Source organism: Pituophis catenifer, unplaced genomic scaffold (genome assembly GCF_029215685.1).
Source record: "Pituophis catenifer annectens isolate HBS135680 unplaced genomic scaffold, rPitCat1.0.hap2 SCAF_2, whole genome shotgun sequence".
Classification (NCBI taxonomy): domain Eukaryota; kingdom Metazoa; phylum Chordata; class Lepidosauria; order Squamata; family Colubridae; genus Pituophis; species Pituophis catenifer.
The window spans coordinates 27,312,801-27,333,612 of NW_027256882.1; the positions used below are offsets into that span (position 1 = coordinate 27,312,801).

A 20,812-nucleotide genomic window follows, 5' to 3' on the forward strand; every position below is an offset into this window, starting at 1 on the left:
TCCTCTGGTGATCCACAAGGTTGGAACTCTGACTGAAACTTTTCACACACTCTGGACACTTGTATGGTTTCTCTCCTGTGTGAATCCTCTGGTGGGTCACCAGGTTAAAATGGTAACTGAAACTTTTCCCACAATCAGGACATTCAAAGGGTTTGTCACCTGTATGTGTCATCTGGTGTTTCATTAAGTGGGAATTCTGACTGAAGCTCTTCCCACATTCAGGACATTCAAAGGGTTTCTCTCCTGTGTGAGTCCTCAGGTGATTCACAAGGTTGGAACTATGACTGAAACTTTTCACACACTCTGGACACTTGTACGGTTTCTCCCCTGTGTGAATCCTCTGGTGGTTCACCATGTTAAAATGGTAACGGAAACTTTTCCCACAATCAGAACACTCGTATGGTTTCTCCCTGGTGTGAGTCCACTAATGTATCACAAAGTTGTCATGCTTGCGAAAGCATTTACCACATTGGGAGCAGTTGTAGGGCATCTCTACTATGAGGATCCTTCTATGAATCACAAGGAAGCTATTCTGACCAAAGCTTTTGCCACATTCAGAGTATTTATATGGCTTTTCTCCAGTGTGGATCCTCTGTGATTTGGACTCTGTGCTTTTCCCTCAATAGCCACGAATTGTGTGGCTTTCTGAAGGAAATGAACAATATTTTTATTTTGTTGCAATTTGCTTTGCTTTTCAATGTTGCTTGTTGTCCAGTGTGCTTATATTGGCATAATCTTTGTCTGTAAGATTCAAATGATAGTGTAAATTATATAAAACGGTTGCAGAAGATGTGAAAAAAGTTAGCATGGGCAATCCTTGAGCTACAAGAGGCCATTCAACAAATGTTCGAAGTTACAACACTCCCCCCCCATGATAAATATCAATAGTTTCAAAGTTGAAACTTTGCAGTCCCCCCCCCCCCCCCGGTAGTCCTTCAGCCTTACGATCAACTGCAGAGATGCTACAGCACAAACACCCACCTATTTCTCTCCCATCTTGCCCGGTGAGTCCGCAGAGGCCCCAGACCCCAGTAGATTGGCCTGCTTTGTCAATATCTTTGCTTCTAGGCATTCCTCCCCAACCCCATTCCCGTGTCATCATTCACTTACTTAGGCTAGGGAGGATAGGATTGCCATGGAAACAAAAGAGATCGGATTTCTTCTTTGCTCTATCAACGCTAGCTTTACGCTAGTCTTATGCTGGTAGAGCAAAGAAGAAACCCCTTCTCTTTTTTTTCCATGCCAGTCCTTTCCCCTCCACAGCCAGGTTAAACCACTATGGTATCTTCTTAGCGCCAGCTGCATAAAACTAGCACCGGCAGAACTAAGAGGAAATCATAGTAGTTTATGCTGGCTGGGGCAAAAGGATTGCCATGGAAACAAAAGAGATTGGATTTCTTCTTCTTGATTGTGCCACGTGGCCCACCGAGGGAATGGCCTTCTCTACTCTGACTTCCTGAGCTCATCAAAATGTAAGTCAGCAAATGGTGATGGGGTGGAGTATGGAGAAGGCCCACATGACTTGGTGGAAATCAAGCGGCAGGAGGCAGAGCATCGGATATCCAGAGGGTTAGGGTTTTCACTGCATCTACAATTCATTAATGCGGTCTGCAGTGTTAAGGTAGAAATAAAGTGTCCCTCTCCCACAGGACAATGACTCAGAAGCAGCTGCCATTTTGGCCCTGAGGCATTTATGGAAAAATAGCAGCTGCTTCCACAAGTCCACCACATGGCCCAGGGATGAATAACAGGCACACTGAAAATAACGTCTGATTCTATTATACAGTCATGCAGCCCACAGATGTGCGTCCTACCCTCCTTCTCTAAGATAAGGTTCAGAGATCTTCAAAAGGTACAGAGGAGGAGGCTATGATGTCTGGTGGGTCGGACTTAGACCTAAGGACTACACAAACCTTGTTTTAGGAAGGAAAAGCCTAAGAGATAGGTTATCTACTCTGACTTCCTGAGCTCATCAAAATTTAAGTAAGCGAATGGTGATGGGGTGGAGTATAGAGGAGGCCCACATGGCTTTGGGGAAACCAAGGAGCAGGAGGCAGAGCATTGGATATCCTAGAGGGTAGGGGAGGAAGCCTCCTGGGAGTGCCTGTGCCCGCAATAGGCCTCCCTTGGTTTCTCCCATCCCTGAGTCACCCCATGATGTAGGTAATGACCTGCACATTTGTTTAACAGATGCATTGGGGAAAGGAGGGAGGTTGTTAGTTAGGTTTCAGTTTCGGTTTCAGATTTATTAAATTTTTATACCGCCCTTCTCCCAAAGGGACTCAGGACAGTGTACTGCCAAGATAAAACCAACAATACAAAAGTTAAAAACAATTTTAAAATTATTAAATAGTTTGGCCGAACGTCTAAAATACAATAACCCATTAAAATATTTTAGGCCAGCCCTGCTTGATGGAATAATAGCGTTTTAAGGGCGCGGCGGAAGGTACGGAGGTCAGAAATCCGATGAATCTCCGGGGGCAGCTCGTTCCAGAGGGCAGGTGCCCCCACAGAGAAGGCTCTCCCTGGGGGTCGCCAGTCGACACTGTCTAACTGACGGCACCCTGAGGAGACCCTCTCTATGGGAGCGTACTGGTCGGTGGGAGGCTATCGGACGCAGAAGGAGGTCTCGTAAATATCCAGGTCCCATGCCATGGAGCGCTTTAAAGGTGGCAACCAACACCTTGAATTGCACCCAGAAGACCACTGGGAGCCAGTGCAGCTCGTGCAGGAACGGTGTTACATGGGAGCACCGAGTCGCCTCCATAATCACCCGCGTGGCCACATTCTGGACCAGCTGGAGCCTCCAGGTGCTCTTCAAGGGGAGCCCCATGTAGAGAGCGTTACAGTAGTCCAGACGGGAAGTGATGAGGGTGTGAGTGACTGTGCGCAAAGCGTCCCGGTCCAGAAAGGGATACAACTGGTAGATCAGGCGAACCTGATAAAAAGCCCCCCTGGCCACAGCCGTCAGGTAGTCTTCTAAAGACAGCTGTGAATCCAGGAGGACACCCAAGTTGCAAACCCTCTCTGAGGGGGCCAAGGTCTCACCCCCTATAGTCAATGATGGAACCAACTGACTATGACGGGACGCCGGAAACCACAGCCACTCAGTCTTGGAGGGGTTGAGCCTGAGCTTGTTTCTCCCCATCCAGATCCATACGGCCTCCAGGCACCGGGTCATCACTTCAAGGGCATCATTGGGGTGGCCCGGGGTGGAAATGTACAGCTGAGTGTCATCAGTATACTGATAGAAATCCACCCCGAAGCCATGGATGATCTCACCCAGCGGCTTCACATAAATGTTGAACAAGAGGGGCGAGAGGACCGACCCCTGCGGCACCCCACAAACTAGGCACCTCGGGGTCGACCTCTGGTTCGTTTGCCAGGAGAAAGCTTATTTTTTCTAAAAAGGACATTAGAGTATGGCTGAGGTTTCCAAAGATGAATCTGAACAAATCACAGAATTTCTGGAACACTGTCCTTTGGACAGGTGAGACCAAAGTGGAGATGGTTGGCCGTAATGCAAAGTGCCACATTTGATAAAAACGAAACATATCATTTCAGCACAAAAGTTTCATACCAACCATCAAGCACCGTGATGAAGGGGTGATGATTTGGATTTGTTTTGCAGCAACAGGACCATGACACCTTGCAGTCACTGAGTTGCCTATCACCTTCTCTCTATACTAAAGTATTCTAGAGTCAAATGTGAGGCCATCTGTCCAAAAGCTAAAGCTTGGCTGACATTGGATTATGCAATGTGATAATGATCCCAAACTCCCCAGCAAATCTACAAGAGAATGGTTGAAAAAGAAAAGAATTGTGTTGCAATTCTTTTCTTTTTTACCTCTCGTCACCTCTCGCCTGGACTACGGCAATGCTCTCTACATGGGTCTCCCCTTGAAGAGCACCCGGAGACTCCAGCTGGTCCAGAATGCGGCTGCGCGGGTAGTGACGGGAGCTGCATGGCACTCCCACATAACACCTCTCCTGCGTGAGCTGCACTTGCTCCCAGTAGTCTTTCGGGTGCACTTCAAGGTGTTGGTTATCACCTTTAAAGCGCTCCATGGCATAGCACCTGGATATCTTCGAGACCATCTGTTGCCACCAACGACCTCCCACCGACCAGTGCGCTCCCACAGAGAGGGCCTCCTCAGGGTGCCATTGGCCAAGCAATGTAGACTGGTGGCCCCCAGGGGGAGGGCCTTCTCTGTGGGGGCACCTGCCCTCTGGAATCAACTGCCCCCAGAGATACGAAAAATTCAAGACCTCGGTGCCTTCCGCCGTGCCCTTGAAGACCTTTCTTTTTCAGCAAGCCGGGCTGGCTTAACACTTTTTTAAACGTTTTTTTAATATGTTTTGTTACTGTTTTTTTAACTTGGGGCCAAACTTATATATATCTTTTTAAATTGTTTTTAATGTTTGTATTTATGTTTTTTACCTTGGCTGTACACCGCCCTGAGTCCTTCGGGAGAAGGGCGGTCTATAAATGTGAGAAATAAATAAATAAATAAATAAGTAAATAAATAAATAAATAAATTGCAGTCCAAGTCCCGACGTCAACCTGATTGAAAGGCTATGGTGGGGCCTCAAGAGAGCTGTGCATAAACAAATGCCTACAAACCTCAACGAACTGCAGCAATGTTGTAAACTTTGGGCCAAAATCTCTCCTCCAGAACAATGTGAGACTGATACAGTCATACAGAAAACAATTACTTCAAGTTATTACTGCTAAAGGTGACTCTTCAAGATACTGAATCACAGAGTGCTAGTTTTTCACACATGGCTTCTCCATTTTGGCCTTCTTTTTGTAAAATACATTATGACATGTAATATGTCATGTGTCGTTGTTCATCTGAGGTTGTATTTGCCTACTTTTAAGATTTCTAAGGACCAGATGATTTTTTACTATGTCCTGATATGTAAAACCATAGAACTCAAAGAGGGTGTACTTCCTTTTTCACATGACTGCATATCTGAAAGTGCTGGGGATAGATTATACAATTGCAGGTATACAGAAATAAAAATACACACAGCTAAAAATGTATATATGTGGAAAATCTATGTGTTTTCAGTCTAAAAAAATGTCCCCAAACAGACAAACCTTCTGAGCTAATTTTAGAGATGTGGGGCTTGAACTGATGAAATGATGCCGAAAGCCTCTGCAACATTTGAAGCACCAGTTTTGCCCACAGAAACTGCTTAAGGGCAGAAAATACCATCCAGAACCCCTCTGGTGACATCCCTATGCAAGTAGTCCTCACTTACTGACTGCAATTGGGACTGGCACTGTGTCACTAAGCAGCCCGATCAGTAAGCATGATATCACATGCTTAGCGTGCAGGGGTAGGTTCTACTTACCTTTACTACCGGTTTGTATTGTGCCTGTGTGCGTGCGTGCTTAACTCGTACACACGCTTTTCTGAGCATGCGCAGATCACTTATGATGACGTCCAGGTCAGCGGACGGAGCTTCCCACCAGTTTTACTATCGGTTCTATAGAACTGGTCCGAACCGGGGGCAATCCACCACTGTTAGTGTGCCAATTTACATCTGTTCCTCTGCATTTGTTACACAAATCACTGTGGGTTGTTAGGCAACTTCACATGGCTGCGACTTGCAACTTCTTGCCAGTATCCCCACTGATTTTGCCTCTGAGAAACTAGCTGGGAAGGTCAAAAATGGGGATCATGATGGTGGGATGTTGCGACCATCATAAATGTATACCAGTTACCACACCCGAACCAAATAGGCCAACTTGCTACTAGCCTCTCCTCCGACTTGCCCTCAACTCACCTTCCAGCGGATGCTTCAACTTTTGGAAGAGCACAAAAGCCGCTCTGCAAGCCACCTTCCACCAGTGAGTGATCCGGTACAGGAAGTTCCTCTGTGCTTCTCTTCTTCCTCAATCCTTTCTAGCAATACAGTACTTGATGGTTTTAACTCCTTTAAGGATCAACCACAGATGCAGCTACTGTATTGACGGCTTTGTAGGCACAGAAGTTGCCCATCTGACCGCCAAGTTCTTACAGAATTACAGAGTAAGAGTTGGAAGGGACCAACTCTCCAAGCAGGAGAACCGATATCATTCCAGTCAAATGGCTCTCCAGTCTCCTCTTAAAAGCCTCCACTGATGGAACAACCACAGGTTGAGAGGCAATTTGTTCCACTGATTAATTGTTCTCACTGACAATTTCTTCTTAATTCTAGGTTGGATTTTTTTTACTAATTCTCCCTCTGTTACTTTTTGTCCTACTTTCAGGCACTTTGGGGAATAGGTCGAACCCCTTTTCTGCGTCAGCCCCTCAACTATTGAAAGACTGCTATCATGTCACCCTTAGCCGTTCTCTGCATTAAATTACACATACCCAGTTCCTGCACCCGCTCATCGGATATTTTAGCCTCCGGTCCCCTATATCTTTCTTGCTCTTTTCTGTGCACTTTTCCCTTTTTTATATCACAGTGACTAAAACTAGATGCAATATTCCAAATGTGGCCTTACTAAGGTTTTATCAAGGATACTAATACTTCATGTGATTTTGATTCCATCCCTCTGTTACTGAAGCCCAGGAATATGGCAACAAATGATAAACTAACAACAGAAATTAAATTTAAAAAAGGGATGATCAGAGCAAACAATTATAATGAAATAGGGGGGATTTTATAAAATCAGTGTTGGTGGAAGGCAAAGGGAATAAACCTACTCAAGAATGTTGTTTTGGAGGGGATAAGGTAAGGTGACCAGACATCCCGTTTTTGGCGGGACAGTCCCGATTTTTAGCAATTTGTCCCGCGTCCCGCAGCGTTTTAAAAAAGTCCCGATTTTTCATTCTGCCTCCTGAGTCCCAGCTGATGACTAGAGGGAAAAAAACTGTTTAAACTATTGCCGCGGGGCTTCAAAGGGCCGCCCTACAGCTGTTCTGTGTTAAAAGAAAACAAATGAGTAGACAGATGCCTGCAAAACTAGAAAAAACAGCCCCTTACAGCTTCTGCGTAGGTTAATTGGCACGTTGATTAGCTCGGCTTCCCCACTCTCAGCTGATTTGCTCTCAGCTGTTTTGCGCAGGGCTCTTGCTGCTTGCTAAATTGCTCGAGCAGATTTTTTTTTCTCCTTGTGCAAACCGAGCTCAAAATGAAACTGAAAGTAAAACAAGCTGTTGGCTTTGCTATTTGCTGCAACATTGAAAAATTAGGCAGCAGATTTCTTTTCTTTTTCCTCACCAAAAAAGGTAGGTGCAAACAATGGGAAATTTAGGGCAAAAGAAGAGAGTTCAAGATTTTAAAACACAAAAGAAAAAAAGCTCTATTTAACTAGGGAATTGTAATAATTGAGATACTATTAATAATTGTATATTATGTTGAAAGCAGAAATGGTTAAATTGTGGTTTGGAGGAATATATGGGGAAATTATTTGGTTTATTATTATTGGTAAATATAATTAATTGATTTGTAAGAAATTGGATTGCATGGAAATAATTGGAATATTCATGTTCATATTGATTAATATACAAAAAAGATAGTTATATAACTAATTGATTTATATTAAAATGTTGAATTTGTATTAAACAACTGTATTACATAATTACATAATTAACCAATGTGAAGATGGATATAAAAATAGAAGGGGTATAATATAGAATAGAAGGGAAAAATTGAATTTGATTAAGATTAGAGATGAGGATGAAGGGTAATATTGTTTTTTTAAAAAAATTGATGAGGAATAAATATGGCAAAAAGGAAATATAGAAATTGTAAATTTAATTGAAATGACTAAACACTGTTTAAATTTGTGAACCGGCCAAATACACTGTTCAAAGAAAATACATTGTATGTTTGTATGTGTGTTTCTAATTATTGCTATTTATTCATATTTGTTCTCTTTTATTCTTTAAAGTTTAACAATTCATTCTTTATCTTAATATCTTTATATTTGTTTGGGGTTGGCTTTCTTCCCTTTCATCTTTTTTATTGTACAGCAATCTTTCTCCTCAAACCTACCACCTCTCTCTTTTCTCTCCTTCTTACTTTCTCTTCCCCCCACCCTCTTCTTCTCCTCCCTACTTCCTCTTCCTTTCTCCTTCTCCTCCTCTCTTCCTCTCTCTCTTACCCTCACTCCTACTCTAATTTCCCTTCCCTTCCTTCATCCCTCTCTATTGCTGTATCCTTTTATGCATATGGACTACTCAGAGGGCTGAAAAAGTTATTTTTGACTGGTCCTCGCACTTTTGACCAGTCCTCGAACTTACGACTGTCCTCACATTTTACGTTTTTTGCCCTATCTTATCACCATGGTGAAGAGAAGCAGTTGTGAAATGAGTGACATGGTTGTTAAGAATGCTGCACGGCATAAATGTGAGGATGGTCATAAGTGTGAGGACCAGTCAAAAGTGTGAGGACCTGTCAGAAATGACTTTTTTCAGCCCTCTGGTTAGTCCTTTTGTGCATATGGACTACTCAGAGGGCTGAAAAAGTTATTTTTGACTGGTCCTCGCACTTTTGACCAGTCCTCGAACTTACGACTGTCCTCACATTTTACGTTTTTTGCCCTATCTTATCACCATGGTGAAGAGAAGCAGTTGTGAAATGAGTGACATGGTTGTTAAGAATGCTGCACGGGCATAAATGTGAGGATGGTCATAAGTGTGAGGACCGAGGACCTGTCAGAAATGACTTTTTTCAGCCCTCTGAGTAGTCCTTATACACATAGCCATGGCCACCCGGTCACATGACCAGCTAGCCACGCCCACCCAGTCACATGTCCTCCAAGCCACACCCACAAAATAAGCCACACCCACAATGGTGTCCCTCTTTACCAATGTTAAAATCTGGTCACTTTAGGATAAGGGCACAATTGGAATATATTGTATATCTTTTAGTTGTTATAGATGAAGAAATATAAGGGGGGGAATGGTCTTGGGGTGGGGGTGCACTGTAATATTTTTTACCCCTTTTTATTTTCTTTCTTTTTTTGTATTTAGATGTGTATGTGCTATGTTTGTTTTATTTGTATTAAAAAATAACAACAAAAAAAACCTGGATGCAATATTGCAAATGTAGTCTTACTAAGGTTTTATAAAGTGATACTAATACTTCATGTGATCTTGATTCTATCCCTCTGTTACTGCAGCCCACCACTGCCTTGGCTCTATTAACAGCTGCCACACAACTGCTGGCTCACATTGAAGTGATTGTCCACTAGGATTCCAAGATCCCTCTTGCAATTACTGCTATTGAGAATATTGTTCTTCTATAGCTGTGCAGATGGTAGACACAGAATTGCGACAATACCAAGCCTGTGACTTACAGATAGTCCTCATCTTACGACCAGCATGGTTTAGCAACCATTCAAAAAACAACTTATGACCCAGATTTGAACTTCTGAAGGCTGGGGGGGGGAGCCTCCACCCAGGGTCACATGACATTTTGGGAGCTTGGCAACCAGCCTGCAATTGTGTCCTTTCATAGCATCCTGCAATCACATGATCATTTTTTACATTTTTGCCAGAAACCCATGCTTATATCCCTAGTGAACAATGTGTTCGTTTACTGATTGTAGCATGCACTTAACAACTGCCACAAAATAGGTTGTAGAATTGGGCACATTGTGTGTGGTGACCCATTAATGACCATCATGACTTACAATTGTAATTGCAGGCTAAATTACAGTTTAAATCAAGGATTACCTGCATTTCCAATGTTGGTTTAATCCTGGTCATTGAAAGCTACCCAGATGTTAAGATCTTAATAGTGTATCTGGAAAGGAACTAAGCTAATACAGGCAGTCCATCACTTACAAGTTCATTTAGTGACTGTTCAAAGTTACGACAACACTGAAAAAAAGTGACATAACTATTTTTCACACTTACAACCTTGGTAGTATCCCTATGAACATTGATCAAAATTCAGATTTATTTATTTTATTTATTTTATTAAAATTTATATGCCGCCCTTCTCCCGAAGGACTCGGGGCGGCTCACAAGTATAAAATGACAATAAAAACAATATCACTAAATAACATTAAAAATCCAATTTAAAATTCCAGAGTTAACTAAAAAACCCAACCAGATCAGGTAATTTGAATAAAAAGCCAGGTCTTAAGATATTTGCGGAAGGAACGGAGATCAGGGGCTGTCCGGAGCTTGGCAACTGGTTCATAGTTATGACCATTGCTGTGTCCGAAGGTCAGGTGATCCCCTTTTGCAACCATTTGACAAGCCAAATCAATGGCGCAGAGTGCGGCCGCGCGGGTGGTTATGGGAGCAACATGGCGCTCCCGTGTGACACCTCTCCTGCGCGAGCTGCACTGGCTCCCGGTGGTCTTCCGGGTGCGCTTCAAGGTTTTGGTTACCACCTTTAGAGCGCTCCATGGCTTAGGACCTGGTTATTTACGGGACCGCCTACTACCACAAACAGCCTCCCACCAGCCGGTACGCTCTCATAGAGAGGGGCTCCTCCGGGTGCCGTCAGCCAAACAATGTCGACTGGCGGCCCCCAGAGGGAGGGCCTTCTCTGTGGGGGCATCCACTATCTGGAACGAGCTCCCCCCAGAGATACAGAGGATCCCGGATCTGCGCACTTTCCGCCGTGCTCTTAAAACCCTCCTATTCCAGCAAGCCGGCCTGGCCTAATTTTCTCCCCTTTCTTTTAAATTTTAAATTGAAATTTTAATTTGTTTTAAATTATTGGGATTTTTAATTGTCTCGGGCTAAATTATTTAATTTGGTTTTAATTATGTTTCTAACTTTTGTATTTATGTATTTTATTCTGTGCCTGTTCACCGCCCTGAGTCCTTCGGGAGTAGGGCGGTATACAAATTTAATAAAACATAAAACATAAAACAAACATAAACAATGGGGAAGCCCGATTCACTTAACAACCATATTACTAAATTATCAACTGCAATGATTCACTGTGGCAAGGAAGCTCATAAGATGGGGTATAATTCACTTAACAAATGTGTCACTTAACAAGAAATATTTGGGGCTCAATTGTGGTCATAAGTTGAGGACTACCTGTAATTTTGCCTGGTGAAAAGAGACTGTATGTTCCCTCAGCAAGATTCTCTTCTGACACACTTGACAAGATTTGGGGATTGCACATTCACACATGAACCAAGGATTGTTGTGCATCACCTTTAAAGGCAGCTAACAGGAAGATTCCACACTCTAGAAGGAAGAAATGGAAAGCCTTATAGTCGGCACATATGGAATTTGGCAAAGTTTTGCTTATACTGGCCAAAAAGGGGAACTACAAAGATGGAGGGTTTTTTTTCCCCCTGCCCCACCCAGAAATATGATTTTAACATATGATTTTAACATGATTTTCACAGAGGGAAAGAATTCCAGTGTATGATGCCTTCAATAGATCAGCGGAAAAGAAGATTACAGATTACAGGTAACTTAATAATTGTAGTGAGTTAGAAACAACCATATGTATGGGGATCTCGCCACCTAGCAAGAGTTGAGAAAAAGCTTTGACATCACCTTTTTATTATTAAATGTATTTATTAATAAACGTATTTGCAGTTTGAGGGAACTCTAAGTGTCTTGCTTTGCCATAATATTCACAGCAACACTGACAATACCTTTTTTTCCTTATAAAGAGTTAATAGTTCTTACATGATGCATTTTTAAAAATGAAACATTTTCCACTGTACATTCCTTTTCTCAAATTGCCACCACCAGGGGGGGGTATCACAAATATGCCAGCATCGTAGTGTTGCTGTCATCAAGAGCACACAGGAGTTGCTAATAAATCTGGAGACCCGGTGAGCAAAACCATGATCCCTTTTCTCAACTCAATATTGAGGGCGTCTCCATAAGGTTGATGTGCAAGGTGGAACAGCCTTTGCATGTGAAATTTTACATTGCTTTTTTACCTAGGCCTTGGGCCTACTACCCACACACCCTTTACCCATCCCACCTATTGAAGATCTCCCGGAGGCAGCTGACATTCTCAGTGCGCCCACAATTCCTTAATGTGGTCTAAAGTGTTAAGGTACAAAAAAAGCAGTTTCTCCCTGTCCCTCATGACTATGTCCCAGAAGCAGCCACCATTTTGGCCCCGAGGCTGGCGTGGCAAAATGGCAACCGCTTCCACAAGTCCACTCCAGGGATGAATCACAGGGACATTGAAAATAACAGCTGCTTCCGGAACACAGTCACGAGGCTCAGAGATACGTGTCCTGGCTTCCTTCCCCAACATGAGAATCAGAGATCTTCAAAAGATACGGAGGAGAGTTTGAAGCCTGGTGGGATGGGAATCGGAGCTAAGGACTACAGGGACCCAGCAGGAGAGGAAAAAAGCCTGTGGGGAAAAAAGCCTGTGGCAGAGGCCTGGTGAGTCCTATTTGGGAAAGCCTGGGGGACACTGTGTGGGAGTAATAGGCCTAAGGGGATTCTGTAATGGAGGGACCCAAGGATTGGGGTAGAGAAGGCCTTTGAAAGGCAAGCCTGGCCCTGCGCCCCTCCTCCAAGTGTTTCCCTCAAATCTGAGGTAGCCAGTGTTCCGCTCCATAACTCGCACATGTATTTAACTACATCAATAAGAGCAGGGGGAAGGGTTAATTAAGCAAAACAGGATCTCAACCGTAACTGGCAGCCCCCATTACAGTTGTATCTCGAGAATTACTTGTATGCTGGCTAGGGAATTCTGGGGCTCAAAATCCAGAGGACACCACAGTAGAAGGCTGAAATGTGGGAATTCCATAATCAATGTACAAAAAACACCACCCAAAAGCCTCTTTGCAGCAATTTCACAGGTGCTGCAAAAGGGAATATCCGGAAACATCTGCTGATTACCAGAAACAGGTAGCTGGCTTTTAACAGCCTACCATTTCCCATTTTTTTCTCTCTCCACCAATTCCTGAGATGTGTTGACTAAAAAGAATCAGGGCAGAATTCTGGCCATTCATCTCCCAATAGGAGATCAGAAATGAAATGCAAGCCTTCTCTAAACTCATCAACTTTTGCCTCATGTGCATTACCTTGTGTGCAATAAGAAGTGATTTATGCCTGAAAGATTATAGACTGGATATTTGAAATTTCTCCCTTGTGTATAAAGGTACATGGCTGATAATCTTAGGCCTAATACAGAAATCATTCCCACAATCTAGATACTTTTATGGTTTCTCTCCTGTATGCGTCCTCTGGTGTTTCACAAGCACAGAAGCGTAACTGAAACTTTTCCCACACTCTGGACATTCATATGGTTTCTCTCCTGTGTGAGTCCTCTGGTGTATCACTAAGTGTGAATTCTGACTGAAACTTTTCCCACATGCAGGACATTCAAAGGGCTTCTCTCCTGTGTGAGACCTCTGATGTATTACCAGGTGGGAATTCTGACTGAAACATTTCCCACAGTCAGGACATTCAAAGGGTTTCTCTCCGGTGTGAGTCCTCTGGTGTATAACTAGACTGGAATTGAGACTGAAACGTTTCCCACAGTCAGGACATTCAAAGGGTTTCTCTCCTGTGTGAGTCCTCTGGTGTATCACAAGATTGGAACGGTAACTGAAACTTTTCCCACAATCAAGACACTGAAAGGGTTTCTCTCCTGTGTGAGTCCTCTGGTGGTTCACCAGGTTGGAATTCTGACTGAAACTTTTCCCACACTGTGGACACTCATATGGTTTCTCTCCAGTGTGAGTCCTCTGGTGTTTCACCAGATGGGAATTTGCAATGAAACTTTTCCCACAAACTGGACACTCATATGGTTTCTCTCCTGTGTGAGTCCTCTGGTGGTTCACTAGGTCAGAATTCTTCCTGAAACTTTTCCCACAATCAGGACATTCAAATGGTTTTTCTCCCGTGTGAGTCCTTTGGTGTATCAGTAGTTGAGAATTCTGACTGAAATGCTTCCCACAATGAGGACATTCATAGGGTTTCTCTCCTGTGTGAGTTCTCTGGTGTATCACAAGATTAGAATTCTGACTGAAACTTTTCCCACACTCTGGACACTCATATGGTTTCTCTCCTGTATGAATCCTCTGGTGTATCACCAGGTTACAATGGTAACTGAAACTTTTCCCACAATGTGGACACTCGTACGGTTTCTCTCCTGTGTGAGTCCTCTGATGGTTCACCAGGTTAAAATGGTAACTGAATCTTTTACCACAATCAGGGCACTCATACAATTTCTCTCCTTTGTGAGTCCTCTGATGGTTCACCAAGTGATAATTCTGACTGAAACTTTCTCCACAATCAGGACATTCAAATGGTTTCTCTTCTGTGTGAGTCCTCTGGTGTTTCACCAGGTTGGAATTATGACTGAAACTTTTCCCACAATCAGGACACTTATATGATTTCTCTCTCTTGTGAATCCTCTGATGTATCACCAGACTGGAATTGTGACTGAAATGTTTTCCACAGTCAGGACATTCAAAGGGTTTCTCTCCTGTGTGAGTCCTCTGGTGTATCACCAGATTGGAATTCTGATTGAAACTTTTCCCACAATCAGGACATTCAAAGGGTTTCTCTCCTGTGTGAGTCCTCTGGTGTATTACCAGGTGGGAATTATGAAGAAAACCTTTCCCACAATCGGGACATTCAAAGGGTTTCTCTCCTGTGTGAGTCCTCTGGTGTATCACCAGACTTGAACTTACACTGAAACTTTTCCCACAATCAGGACATTCAAAGGGTTTCTCTCCTGTGTGAATCCGCTGGTGTATCACCAGAGTGGAATTCTGACTGAAACTTTTCCCACAATCAGGACATTCAAAGGGTTTCTCTCCTGTGTGAATCCTCTGGTGTGTCACCAAGCTGGAATTGTTACCAAAACGTTTCCCACAATCAGAACATTCAAAAGGTTTCTCTCCTATGTGAGTCCTCTGGTGTATCACCAAGTGGGAATTTGCAATGAAACTTTTCCCACAAACTGGACACTCACATGGTTTCTCCCTGGCGTGAGTCCTCTGATGTATCACCAAGTTGCCATGCTTGCGAAAGCATTTACCACATTGGGAACAGTTATAGGGCATCTGTCCTGTGTGGGTCTTTCTATGAACCACAAGTGAACTATTTTGACGAAAGCTTTTGTCACATTCATAGCATTAATATGGCTTTCTTCCAGTGTGGATCCTCTTGTGCATAATCAGTTGTGATTTGCAGTCTGTGCTTTCCCCACAGTAGGCACATCTATGGAGCTTTTCCAGCACTGATATTATTGAGGAGGCCAAAAATATGCATGATCCCTTATTTAGTTTTGCTTTGATTGCAGCTATTGTTTTCTTCCTCCCAGTTCGAGGCCTGTATTACTGTCTGCCTGTGATGAGTCCTCCAGATGCTTTCCCAGATCACTCTTCAGATATCATCTCAGAGGAAGATGAACCAGTTCTGGCCACATCTGGAAGGGAGTTGGTCTATGGCTCCAATCAGTCATCTGAGAAAGATTTGGCTGAAGCACAGCTGCAGCAGGAGTCCTGAGGCTTTGGTTGGGGAAAGCATGCAGCCAGTCAGTGAGGAGGAAGAGGAACTGCCTTTTGCACCTAATCCAAGGCAGAGAAAAAGCAGGAGCAGAGGTCAGCCAGATTACTCGTGAGGAGAAAGCCTTGCCCTTCTTTATAAGGGCTGCAACGGAAGCTGGCTATTTAGCACAGCACAAAGATGGAAGCGATGCTGGGAATGTGTTCATTTCCTAGCTGTGTGTTTTCTGGTTGGTGTGACTCTTGCCTCACTTTCCACTGACACCGTGCCTTGATTTGGATCATGCCTTGTGAATTTGATTTTTCTTGCCTCGTGAACCCTCTTGTATTGTGGATTTAATTTTGCCTGGTACATTTATTTTGATGGGGAAATGTTCAGGTGCCTTGTGTACTCATTGGCTATTGCACTGTAGACTAGCATTGGTCTGCTTGTCGCTGGACTTAATTGGGACAGTTCTGGGTTTTTGGTGAAGGGAGTTGCAGTGGAATATTAATAACCCCACTAAACCACAGTTATATGTCTATACGTAAGTTGCACAGCATACTATGTGACTATTCAATTCCTGGACAATCAATATTCCTGAGGAGGTCAAAAATATGGATGATCCTTTGTTTTGTGATGCTTTGATTAAGTGGTAATTTTCTTCCTCCCACAGCGAGGCCTACATTACTGTCTGCCCTATGTGACTATCCAATTGACCTTTTTCTCCCCACTGACTTCCAGATATTTCCCTCTTTTTCTGAATGAAAAAATAATCTTCCTTGACCTTTCATGTAATATATCCTTGAGTTCTGCACTCTACTTTTTCCAGCTCGAAATCTCTTCTTAGTTTTCTCTTTTTTGTCTATCATTTGCTGGGGACAGAGAAGAATTGTGTGGTTTTCTGAAGGAAATGGAAAATACTTTGATTTCTGACTTGATTTGCTTTCCTTTTCAATGTTGCTTGTTATTCTCAGTCATCCAGAGTGCTCTTATTGCCATCCTTTGTCTATAAGTTTCAAAAAAAATGTAACTTTATAAAATGGTTGCAAAATGTGTGAAAAAAAAAGAGTATATAAGTGAAAAGCAAAAATGCCACAATGCTAAAATAATCTCTTGCATTAATTATGATTCATTTGACTACCAAGATCCAAGTTCAAATATCCATTCATGCATGAAATTTACTTGTTCACTTGGCTCAGTCACAAATTCTGAGCCCTGGAAAGGGTTATCATCAAATACAGTCGTGAAAAAGAAGGAACACCCTCTTTGAGTTATTTGATTTTACATATCATCACAAAGTAAAAATCATCTGGTCCTTAGCAGTTCTTAAAAATTGGTAAATATAACCTCAGATGAAGAACAATACATGACATATTACATCCATGTTATCATTTTTTTTACAAAAAGAAACCCAAAATGGAGAAGCGAAACACTGTGAAAAACTAAGTACACCCTTACTGCTTCCATAGGTAGGAAGAGGTGAAGTAGCAGCCAAGTTATATAGAAAACAATTACTTGACGTTTTTGCTATTAAAGGTGGGAGTGGAGTGGAGTGGAGTGGAGTGGAGTGGAGTGGAGTGGAGTGGAGTGGAATGGAATGGAATGGAATGGAATGGAATGGAATGGAATAGAATAGAATAGAATAGAATAGAATAGAATAGAATAGAATAGAATAGAATAGAATAACAGTTGGAAGGGACCTTGGAGGTCCAACCTCCTGCTTAGGCAGGAAACCCTATACCACATCATAAAGTGTTAGGTTTTCACATATGGCTTCTCTATTTTGCCTTTCTTTTTGTAGAATAAATGGTGACATGATATGTCAGGTATTATTGTTCATCTGAGGTTGTGTTTACCTATCTTTGAGAATTGCTAAGGACCGGATGATTTTTACTGTATTCTGATATATAAAACCACACAACTCAAAGAGGGTGTACTTTCTTTTTCACATGACTACATATCTGGAAGTGCTGGGGATAGATTATACAATTATAAATATATGAATACAAAGGATAAATATAAGTACACAGATCTACAAATGTATATATGTGGAAAATCCATGTGTTTTCAGCCTAAAAAAGGTCTCAAGATAGTTAAGTCAAACCTTCTGAGTTAAATTTAGAGACGTGAGGGCTTTAACTGATGAAATGATGCCTAAAGCCTCTACAAGATTTGAAACACCAGTTATACCCATGGAAATCCTGAGCTCCAAGTAAGGACAGAAAAATACTGTCCTACTGTGAGTCCTCACATTCAAGTAGTCCTCACATTTGGGACTGGCATCTGTGTCACTAAGCAGCCCGATCATGAAGCATGATGTCACATGACAGTGCCAATTTACATCATGCCAACTTCCTCTGCGGTTGTTAAGCAAATCACTGTGGGTTGTTAAAGGCAATTTCACGTGATTGTCGCTTGCATCCCCACTGACTTTGCCTATGAGAAACTGGCTGGGAAGGTCAAAAATGGGGATCATGATGGTGGGATGCTGCGACCATCATAAATGTGCATTGGCTGGCAGCACCCGAACCCCTCCGACTTGTCCTCAACTCACCTTCCAGCTGATGCTTTGATCCTTGGAAGAGCACAAATACTACCCTGCACACCACCTTCCTCCCATGAGCGATCCGGAAGAGGAAGTTCGTCTGCGCTCCTCCCATCCTGCCTAGCAATACAGTACTCTATGGTTTCAGGTCCTTTTACTTCCAACAGATGGCGCTCTTGTGATGTTGGCTCTCTAATCATGGACGCTGCCTATCTGACCGCCATCTCAACCTAGGAGGTCGAAAAACAGGCTTGTCCTGTCTCTGCCTAAGGCGTCTGCAAGATGTTTTCACTGACTACATGCTGTCAAATCGTTTTCGACTCCCAGCAACTGAGCCAAGTGAAATGTGAAACTACTTAGCTTGTGAAGTTTCGCTACGTGCCGAGTCCTCAAAGTTTATGAAGTTCAAACAGAATTACGGAATAGGAGTTGGAAGGGACCACCTCTCTAAGCAGGAGACCCTATACCAGAGGTCTTCAAACTTGGCAGCTTTAAGACTTGTGGACTTCAATTCCCAGAATTCTCCAGCCAGCTATAGCTGGCTGGAGAATTCTGGGAATTGAAGTCCACAAGTCTTAAAGCTGCCAAGTTTGAAGACCTCTGCCCTATACCATTCTGTGCAAACAGCTGTCCAGTCTCCTCTTTAAAAACCCCATTGTTGGAGTACCCAGAAGTTGTGGAGGCAAGCTGTTCCACTGATTTATTGGTTTCACAGACAGGGACCGTCTCAATTCTAGGAAGGATTTGGTTTTGATAAGTCTCCCTGTTACTTCATTTACTGCTCTCAGGCACTTTAGAGAATAGGTTGACCCCTTCTTAATGTGTCAGTCCTTCAAATACTGAAAGACTCCTATCATGTCACCCTTAGTCCTCTGTGTCAGACATATCCAGTTCTTGCAACTGCTCATCCGATGTTTTAGCCGCCAGTCCCCTACTCTTTCTAGAGTCTCAACATCTTTTTTTGTATCATGGTAACCGAAACTGGAAGCAGTATTTCGAGTGCAGCAGTAACTAAAAGTTACTAACACTGATTTTTTAATACTATTCCCCTAGTGATACAGACTAGGACTGTGTAGGCTTTTTCTGCAGCTGCAGCACACTGCTATTTCGTACTTCAGTCGTTGTCTATTAGTACTCCTAGATTCCCCCTCACAGTTTACTGCTCTTGGGAAAGATATCAACCTGTTTCAAAGGTGCTTTTTTTCAAGAGGCAACAGGACTTTCTGGTTTTTCTTTGAAGATGTTTAGCTTCCTGGATGACAAGGGATACTTATTCAAAGAAAAACCAGAAAGTCCAGTTGCCTCTTGAAAAAAAAGCACCTTTGGGTCTGTTACTCTATATTTTATGCTATACCCTCTGATTCTTACACCATGGAGGAAACCAAACAGCCAGATTTGCTTCTGGACGCTCTTCCCACCTGCCCTCAACTCACCTGCCAGCTACTGTTTCAATCCTTGGAAGAGCACAAAAGCCACTCCACACACTACCTTCCTCCCATGAGTGATCCAGTAGTTCCTCTGTGCTTCTCCTCTGGACGCAATATTCCAAGTGTAGCCTTACTAGTACGGTGGAATGCAGTACTGACACTTCATGTGATCTTGATACTATCCCTCTGTTGATGCAGACTAGGACTGTATTGGCTTTTTCTGCAACTGGAGCACACTGCTAGCTCATTCTTGAGGTGATTGTTCACTAGAACTCCTAGATCCCTCTCGCAGTTACTGCCGTTGAGCCAAGTACAACCTCTTCTATAGATGTGTTAAACAGTGCATGTTTGCATATGGAACTACCCGAGACAATAACTTGAAAGTAGCAAAGGATTTTATTAACGTATTTGCAAATACTGGTGCAACAAAGGTGAATGTGTGACAAGGGATAGGTCAGTCCTTTTATCTCTCTACACAGACTCATTTCCCCCCTCCCCTTTTCCTGTTTAAAGCATGCAGCTTATCTCTCCCCAAATCCCGCATTTGCTGTTTGTTTTTCAGCACAGCAACCTGTCAAAGCGCTCAATCTATATCCCCCCCTCTGCTTTTCCTGTTTAATGCTTCAGAGTTTTAACCAACCTCTACTTAGCATAAGCTCTATTGCCCCTTTTGTTCCCTGCTTGCAGTTACAGCTGGCACCTTGTTTGCTAGGCTTGGGGTTTGACATTTAGTTTTTTACCTGTGAGAATCAAGAAATATAGCCACCCCCAAATAACTGTGATGGTCATTAAACAAATCACGGTGGTCTGCACAGAGCAATGTAACATGACTGTGACTTGCAACTTCCTGTCAATTTCTAATTGATTTGGTTTGTTGGAAGCCAATTGTGAAGGTTCTAAATGGTGAGTCTATGATTCTGGGACACTGCAACTGTCATAAATGCAAGCCAGTGCCACCTCCAGATAACTGTGATTGACAAAACTTTGAGGAAAAGTTTTAAGTCTTCTTTTTCAGTGCCACTGTAACTTTGAAAGCTGAGTGGAAAATGGTAAGCAAGGACTGTCTATAAATCTGAACATCCCAACTGGTGCTCAGTAGCTACTTTAAAAGAAGTCCTGGGATAAGCACAGCTGTGCTAGGTTAGTCCATGGATGGCTCACCACTAGGAAATCTGAATGCCTATCCAAACAGATACAGTTTAGCCATTCTAATTGTTTAAGTGTGCATAAAGAAATTTGGTACTTTCATAGAATTTAGGACTGGGGCTGATAGTAATGCAATCATAAATTAAGAGGCAGAAGCCTAATTGTGACTGACATCATCAGAGATAGAGTGGCTGGATTTATATACAATTCAAATTCAAATTTTGACCACAGAGTTTATGGATTGTAACTTTAGTATAGTTAGACCATGTATAATTGACAGACTGGATTTT

At 42.8% G+C, this 20,812-nt stretch overlaps 1 pseudogene; it reads right to left on the minus strand.

Annotated features, from left to right (window-relative positions):
- Positions 1–12,921: 12,921 nt before the first annotated feature.
- Positions 12,922–20,812, minus strand: part of LOC139310032 (zinc finger protein 850-like) — a 38,035-nt pseudogene continuing 30,144 nt past the window's right edge.